The 8,468-nt window shown below is 47.2% G+C and overlaps 1 long non-coding RNA gene across 1 annotated transcript; it reads right to left on the bottom strand.

Annotated features, from left to right (window-relative positions):
* Positions 1–667: 667 nt before the first annotated feature.
* Positions 668–1,776, bottom strand: LOC143022601 (uncharacterized). The gene is made up of 3 exons (XR_012966101.1): positions 1,546–1,776; positions 1,338–1,459; positions 668–1,208 (listed from the first exon to the last, which is right to left on the bottom strand). It is a non-coding gene; the product is annotated as an uncharacterized LOC143022601 (long non-coding RNA).
* Positions 1,777–8,468: the final 6,692 nt, after the last annotated feature.

Below are 8,468 nucleotides of genomic sequence, written 5' to 3' on the forward strand. Positions count from 1 at the left end.
TAGAAATACAAGAGGACACGGAAAGAAAATAAAAAAAGACAGCTATAGAAGAGATCTGAAAAAGAACAGCTTTCCTCACAGAGTAATAGACAGTTGGAACAAGTTAGATGAGAAAGTGGTGTGTGCAAAAACAATACATGAATTTAAAAATAGTTAAGATAAAATGAGATATGAAGACGGGACACCACAAGCATAGCTCCCCTTCCCGTAAAATACAACTAGGTAAATACACATATATATTCAAAATTATAGTATATAAATGGTTATAATAAGAGTTAAATATAAGTATGAATTATTTTTGTCTATATTTCTGTCAATTTAGATTAGTTTAAACATTACAATCCCATTTTAACAAAACAAAAATAAAAAACGAGCAAGTGGGTCTGACACCTATCATAACTCAAACTTCCTTCCATTTCATTCTTCCCCTACACTAACCGTCTAACCCCCCAAATCCCCCTTCTCCCCATCTTACCTATCCTGTCGTTCTTTTCATTTCATTTACAACTGTACCGAGCAAGTGGGTCTGCCCAACACCTCCCCCTCCTTTCCCCCATCTCACTATCCTGCCCTGTACTACTATACGGTGAACAGCAAGAATTCGTTAATTTCGTATGCAACTTAGATTTTGAAGAACATTTGTTCTTATTTATACCTGATTGGGCACTATAATCGTTACATATGATGCTTTATTTAATATGCACCGATCCTAGACCTGGCACCGAGGTTCTTACTACAAAAGCTTTTTCGATTGAGAGGAAATCTCAGCAGAGTTACCAGTTTCGAGCAAATTTTGTAAGACGAGGCAAATTACGGTTTGGTTAGGTTTAGTTGATTCAGGTTAGGTTACATTTGGTTAACTTAGAATAGGTTAGTTTATGTTATGTTAGTCTGAGTTGGATTAGGTTAGTTTGGTTAAAATCAGTTTAGGTTAGGTTGGGTTAGTTTTGGCTGTGATACATTAGGTTGGGTTAGGTTAGTTTGGTTAAAATCGGTTTAGGTTAGGTTGGTTTAGTTTGGCTGTGATACATTAGGTTGGGTTAGTTTGGCTATGATACATTAGGTAGGGTTCAATCGATCAATCCATCAAATCAACCATCCTGAGTCCACTGCTGAACAAAGGCCTCCTTCATAGCATTCCATGATTCACACGACCGCGCTATCCTCAGGCACGTCACTCCTGCAGGTTAGGTTGGAATATTGTGGATCTGTTGGGGAGAACATAAGTTGGATTAAGGGGTTTTGTGTACTAATACATCTGTCTTCCACAACAGAAAATAGATGAAAATCTGTAGCAATCATTGTAACAAAGGACTGGTCTATCTCGCTCTACTCACTGTAAGGGCATCGTGGGACCTGAAACAAATCCATAAGTTTGCCGCTGCCTTTTCATCTGTGGTTGCTCTTCTAAGGATGTGCTCGAGTTGTTGCTGGTAGCTGCTGTTCCAGATGTAATGTACTGGTGGAAGTAAGAAATGTTACTTCTCACGTACTTTGTGGGGGTGGGGAGGAATGCTCGTGCTGTCTGTCATCTTTTAAACGTACCGTTGGTTATTTGCTGTTTAACTTTTCTCGAGTTAGATGTGCTTTCCCCGCGGAAATATAACTACAACTTGCGTAGCCGGCATATGGTATGTGTTTGATTTTCTACAGTAAAATGCATCCAAACAGAACCTTTTTTTCGTGAGTCACTTGTTATTCTTGCTTGCCGCAGTTTCTGTGCGTCCTACCGTAGGTTCCAGACATAAACGCCAGCAAGGCAAAGGAACGAACGAAAAGTCGTTCTTGACTGAAGCACTGACAATATTGAAAAGAACACAATAAGCTATTCTGAGATTATGTAAATAACTTCAAATCATTGGTGGGATAAAGAAAACGTGTAAATGATATATAGTAGTCTGTCGTTCTCTCGATAAAAAAAAATGGTGAAACGTGTCGGGAATAAATCCCGACAGGCATTTTTTAGAGTAAATAGACTCTTATTACATATCAATATAGACATCTGTGGTTACGGCATCAGTTAATTTAGTGAATTGATAGCTGTAGAATTAGGATTAAGATTGAAATACAGCAATTAAGCATATCAAGCTGTATGAAATTTGTATTCTAGACTTAGTATATGAAAGCATGCATAACAAGTTATACAGTCTTACTTTTTCCAATTAGATAGAGTGGCATATCATTTCTATATACGAAAATATTATATAAAGCATTTTGTAAGGACTCGACACCCCTTAGTTACCACAAGCCGGTTGTTCTAACCCCTCTCAAGAATGTCGAGTTACCGATATGTCATTTTCATTATTAATCATTTTATTTACCACTTGAGTATTGGTTCTGGTGTATTACCCATCTATAGTTCCTATGCATGGGGATCATATAATATATGTATCGTGCAACATTTTCACTTCAGTAGGTGAAGTTGTACTTCCCATAGACCTTTGGCAACGAGAGGCCAAAGGTCACTAGGCGTTCGGCACAAAGAGAGGCCCCGCTGGCGCCAAAACAGGAAGTTTGGTGTGGTTGAGTTCAAGTTGAGGACAAGACAAGTCCGAGACAAGAAATGTAATTGACCAAAGTGTTAGTGATTAGTGACTAGGGGATAATATGAATTCACCCCAATCACAGACCTCATATAAATCATGTGTGAAGTGCATATACGACGAAGCGTGTCTTAAACCAGTGAGGGGATTCTGTGAGAGAACCATTCCCCTCAGCATAACTATATCCTTTCCCATTCCCATACTCACCCTCCATGCCACGCCCGAAGTTCGTTGCGCACATCACCGTCATTAACCAGAACAAAGATGAAGAAGATTTCCAAGTGGCCCCAAGGCCACGGTAAGTCATAAATTGAGTTACATGAAATATCCAAACCAATATGAAGAATATAATAATTACATATTCATAAAGATACATGATGCTTTGTGATGCCATTATACGTTTCAGGGTTCGATGAGTTCCCTGCCCTTCACAGGTACGTAGTTTTGTAGTGTTGAAAGTTGTATACAAGTTCACGCAGAGTATCCCAGTATTATCGGCTGAAAGAAACCTGCACAGCGAAGCTATAGCGATAATCCCATACCACACTCCTGGTCATATGGCAATCCCCGAAGGTTGAGTGTGGTTTGAATTTTCCGCCAAAATCATCGGAAATTTAAAATTCCCGGCTCTGTGCAGGCATGCGCATTGTCGACCCCACCTCCCCCTCCCTATTCCCTCCCTTCTTACCCGGCTAGCTCGAGCCGGACGTCGCGTCACTTAGCATCGCGGAACCAGACGAGTCGGTCACTCCACAACCCACCTTCTTTTCATGCCGGTAAGTCTGGTTCCTGCTCGTGCTCGTGTGTTCTCATAGGGAGCCCTACCTGTTCTCCTGCAGTTTTTCCCCTTCGGTGTTGTGTCCAGACACCTTTGGGACACCCCTTCTATGATTATCATTATTCTATTTTCAGACCAAACGCTTGTGTGTGGAATCCGGCTGCACAGCCAGGATCTCGTCAGACGGCCACCACGACCTCTGCTCCCGCCATGCCCCTTGTTTCTCACAAGCTGGCTTTAACCCCCTAGCCTGCGTTGTGTGCAAAGCGCGGGTTGAGGAGATTCGTGCTGCTCCTCCCAATAACCTGTCCAAGCTAGCCGCCCTCGAACTTCTTCGGGAGGCATGGCGCAGAGCTCGGAAATTGAAATCCGCTGACGACCCCCCCCCCCCCTGGTGTGGGCGGATCCGGCGTTAGGCGTGGAATTGGGCCTCGTTCGCCCTCGCCATCCGTCTCCCTATGTCTCCGAGACTTCCGTTGGTGGACAACCTGGGCCTCTCGGAGTACAAGGGGACGAGTCTGATGTTACGGAGTATGGTGTCCCCGAGCGTCCTCAGGCCTCTCGGCAGCCCCATACATCCGACCATCAAGGGTCCTTAAAACCCTTACGGCTTGCTTTGTCAAGCACCCCCACGAACTCGTCTTCCTCCCTAGTTCACTCACGTGAACCCGGCAGGAAATCTCGCTCGAAAAAGAGGTCTGCCTCACCGAGGTCCAGGACGCTCAGCTTGTCCCCACCCTCCACAGCCTCTCCCCCCAACTCACCCTCCCTTCCTCGCTCTCCTTTTCCTCGCCGTAAATCCCACAAGGGCAGGGAGCCGGGGGACGAAACGAGGGGAGAGGGAACTCTGGCTGCCCAAGTGGCTGCCCTCCTTCCGTCCCTGATAGGCCCCGTCCTTGAATCGGCCCTATCACATTATCCGGCCTTTCAGACCGCGCAAATCATAACGCACCCCTCTCCAGAGCAACCTCCTATTGAACCTACGGCTCTAGCCCCCCCTCCCACTCTCCCTCCTGGTCCTTCCCTCCGCCCCTCCGTGCCGGCGACAGGTATAGGACTAGAAGGCCCCTCTCAGGAGGAACCCCCCAATCAGACGTCCGTCGGGTTGGACGGGGTGGAGGACCACTACAGTTCTTCTTTACCTTATCCTCCTACCATGACGGACTCTTGAGTTCACCCCTTCTCATGGTGTGACCTTCCCCGGTCCTGGGAGTACTCGTTTGGAGAAGATCACAAGCTAGTGGCCTGGTCTCCCGACTACTCGCTACTGGAGGGCTGGAGGAGGAGAGATGACGTTATCCTAAAGTGGGCCAACGACGCGGAGGGGGCTAAGGTTCTATATAAGATTCGACCCCTCTCCGCCCCGGCCTCCACGCCCTCCAGGATTTCCACCTCTAACACTCTGGACGCATTAGGTGCTCTCCTGGAGAACCCTCGTTTAAACCCTGATGGGCATATGTTTGTCGACAGGTCGGGGGACTCACCGGCGGTAGCACTCTCCCCAAACGCCTGGTTCCCGCAGGAGAAAGGGGAGAAAGCCTTAGACATCCCTGCTCTCGAGCGGGCCCAAGACCAACCCAAGACGGTTCCTCCTCGACGGCATATCCCTTCATCATTCCCCGTCGTCCTGCCACCACCCTTCGCGCCGGAGGGCCTGCGCGATTGCTTGTGGCACTCGGGCAGGGACCCCGCCCTCCCCCAGCAACTTAGTGAACCGGAGGCTAAGTTGCTGACGACGGAGGCCTCGACCAGACAAGACCTTGCCTCTACCATCTCGACCGTCACGGCAATGGCGATGATGAGGAACTGGCTGACGACGCTCGCCACGAGCTTTGAGGACTTCCCGCGGGAAGAATTGAGGTGAGTGGGATATTTCAATCTATAGAGGGTCCAGACCTGTCCTGGCGAGAGACGCTCGGGTAGCGTCTTCACCCAGGACGGAGCCTCTTGACTAGCGCCCGAGGACGAGGTCGTTCGGAAACGACCTCGGCTTCGCATATGTTATACGTTCTACAATTGAGCGATGTGACTTTATTACACCCTCCGGGGATCGGGATCCTTCTCGCCCTACTAATTTGATTCGCGTGTTTTCTGTATGCAGAGACACCCTGGCGGCACTCTCTACCGTGGCAGAGGGTACAGCCAACATGGCGTCATCAGCCCTACCCCCAGCAACGAGGGCCTTCACCGCGGCTCGTCTGGCAGCTCGTCAGTCTGCAGCGCGGTCGGCCCCGGAGATAGCTCGCCGGGGCGTGGTGAGAGCAGCTCCCCTTTCCCGTGGTCTGTTCGACCAGGAAGCGACAGACCGCGTCTTCGCTACGGTCCCGACCGTCATCCAGATCCAACAACCCTCCCAACCGGAGATTCCAGGACTTCCTTCGGAGACACGCGATAGTGACCATCTCCGCTAGCACAGTTCTGGACTTCCTGTCTTGGCTAGCTGACACCACCAACAGGGCACCGGAAGGCCGACCCGGGCCATGCCCCCCACGCCCACAACATCAGAGGCCTCGCGGCATCGCTGGCGTTTCTCCGCACCCACTCTGTGGAACGGGTGCAGGACCTCGGGGGCTGGGCATCAGCAACTTCCTTCAGGACACGGTATCTCTACCACTCGATCACCCCTGTCCCATGTGTCGCCATGGGAACGGCTCCACCCCTCTTCGCAAAAGAAGGGGGGGCAAAGGGCGACCGAGGGGTAGGGGAAGGCCCAGGAACCGCTGAGCAAGATACAATATTCTACATAGAATTTATGCACTATGTGAATTGTACAATATTATTTTTATAAAAAATAAATAAATAAATGAATATATATATATATTGATATTGATATCGATATAAGTAAAAAAAAAAAAAAAAAAAAACAGGTCGAAATGGACATGACTTCTCCTATTCAACTTAAGCTAATCTATAGTCATGATGGTCAAGAACTTTACCATGTTGAAATTAATTTCAACGCTCACTGTGACTCAGGTCGAAATGACCATGACTTTTCCTATTCAACTTGAGCTAATCTACAGTCATGATGGTCGAGAATTTTACCATGTTAAAATTGATTTCGACGCTCACTGTGACTTAGGTCGAAATGACCATGACTTTTCCTATTCAACTTAAGCTAATCTGTAGTCATGATGGTCAAGAATTTTACCATGTTAAACTAATTCAACGCCCACTGTGACTCAGGTCGACATGAACATGACTTTTCCTATTCAACTTAATTTAATCTACAGTCATGATGGTCGAGAATTTTACCATGTTAAAATTAATTTCGACGCTCACTGTGACTTAGGTCGAAATGACCATGACTTTTCCTATTCAACTTAAGCTAATCTGTAGTCATGATGGTCAAGAATTTTACCATGTTAAACTAATTCAACGCCCACTGTGACTCAGGTCGACATGAACATGACTTTTCCTATTCAACTTAATTTAATCTACAGTCATGATGGTCGAGAATTTTACCATGTTAAAATTAATTTCGACGCTCACTGTGACTTAGGTCGAAATGACCATGACTTTTCCTATTCAACTTAAGCTAATCTGTAGTCATGATGGTCAAGAATTTTACCATGTTAAACTAATTCAACGCCCACTGTGACTCAGGTCGACATGAACATGACTTTTTTCTATTCAACTTAATTTAATCTACAGTCATGATGGTCGAGAATTTTACCATGTTAAAATTAATTTCGACGCTCACTGTGACTTAGGTCGAAATGACCATGACTTTTCCTATTCAACTTAAGCTAATCTGTAGTCATGATGGTCAAGAATTTTACCATGTTAAACTAATTCAACGCCCACTGTGACTCAGGTCAACATGAACATGACTTTTCCTATTCAACTTAATTTAATCTACAGTCATGATGGTCGAGAATTTTACCATGTTAAAATTAATTTCGACGCTCACTGTGACTTAGGTCGAAATGACCATGACTTTTCCTATTCAACTTAAGCTAATCTGTAGTCATGATGGTCAAGAATTTTACCATGTTAAACTAATTCAACGCCCACTGTGACTCAGGTCAACATGAACATGACTTTTCCTATTCAATTTAATCTACAGTCATGATGGTCGAGAATTTTACCATGTTAAAATTAATTTCGACGCTCACTGTGACTTAGGTCGAAATGAACATGACTTTTCCTATTCAACTTAATTTAATCTACAGTCATGATGGTCCAGAATTTTACCATGTCAAAATTTATTTCAACGCTCACTGTGACTCAGTGATGTCACGGTATGATGACGTCATTGTGATAAATTGACGTCACCATGTAGTCCTATGACGTCAATTTGTGTCCCTGTGACGTCACGAGACGATCCTATGGCGCCATGATCAATCCGGTGACGTCACAGTACAATCACATGATGTCACTAGGTATTAAACATATAGAAGTCCGCTTGTGGGTGACGAGACGTCACAAATTGCCATAGCACACTATTGGATGAAGACGCTCGCCACGGGCTTCGAGAACTTCCCGCGGGAAGACTTGGGGTGAGTTGGATACATACCGAGGGTCCAGGCCCGTCTTCGTGGGAGACGCTCAGGGAACGTCTTCACCCAGGACGAAGCCTCTTGACTAACGCCCACGGACGAGGTCGCTCGGAAACGAACTTGGCCTCGCATACTCCCTTTCGGTTTCTCGCTTACCCCGAGGATCTTCACGAAACTAGTGAGAGTGGTAGGCGTACGTTGGACGGAAGCAAGCGTCTCCACACTCATGTTCCTAGACGGCTAGTGGATGCATTTGCCCACCGGGGAGGGTGCATCGGCCGACATCTCAATGGCTCTGAGTGTGTTGGCGGACGTGGAGTTCGGGGTGGACTGGGACGGGTCTGCCCTTGCTCCCACACAGACTTTATTGGCTCGGGATTGAGTGGGACACAGTCAGCGTCCTTCGGGTGCTCCCCTGCGCCAAAAGAGCGTGCTTCTCTCACACGTCCTCCCTCCTTCGGTGGCGGGGGGGGGGGGGCCTCAACTTCGCGACCCCGGCCCTTCCACTGAGCCGCTTGGGGCGCCGACGGCTGGTACGGGAGGTCGACAGGAGCATACTGCTTCTCCCGCGTGACCTGCCCGGGCCGATACCCTCAGCACTCCACAGGTTGTTGCGTCCCTGGCTTCGGTCGGGGGCCCTACGCCGGT

The sequence above is a fragment of the Oratosquilla oratoria genome, unplaced genomic scaffold (assembly GCF_046742065.1).
Source record: "Oratosquilla oratoria isolate Oo_2021 unplaced genomic scaffold, ASM4674206v1 SCAFFOLD124, whole genome shotgun sequence".
Lineage (NCBI taxonomy): Eukaryota > Metazoa > Arthropoda > Malacostraca > Stomatopoda > Squillidae > Oratosquilla > Oratosquilla oratoria.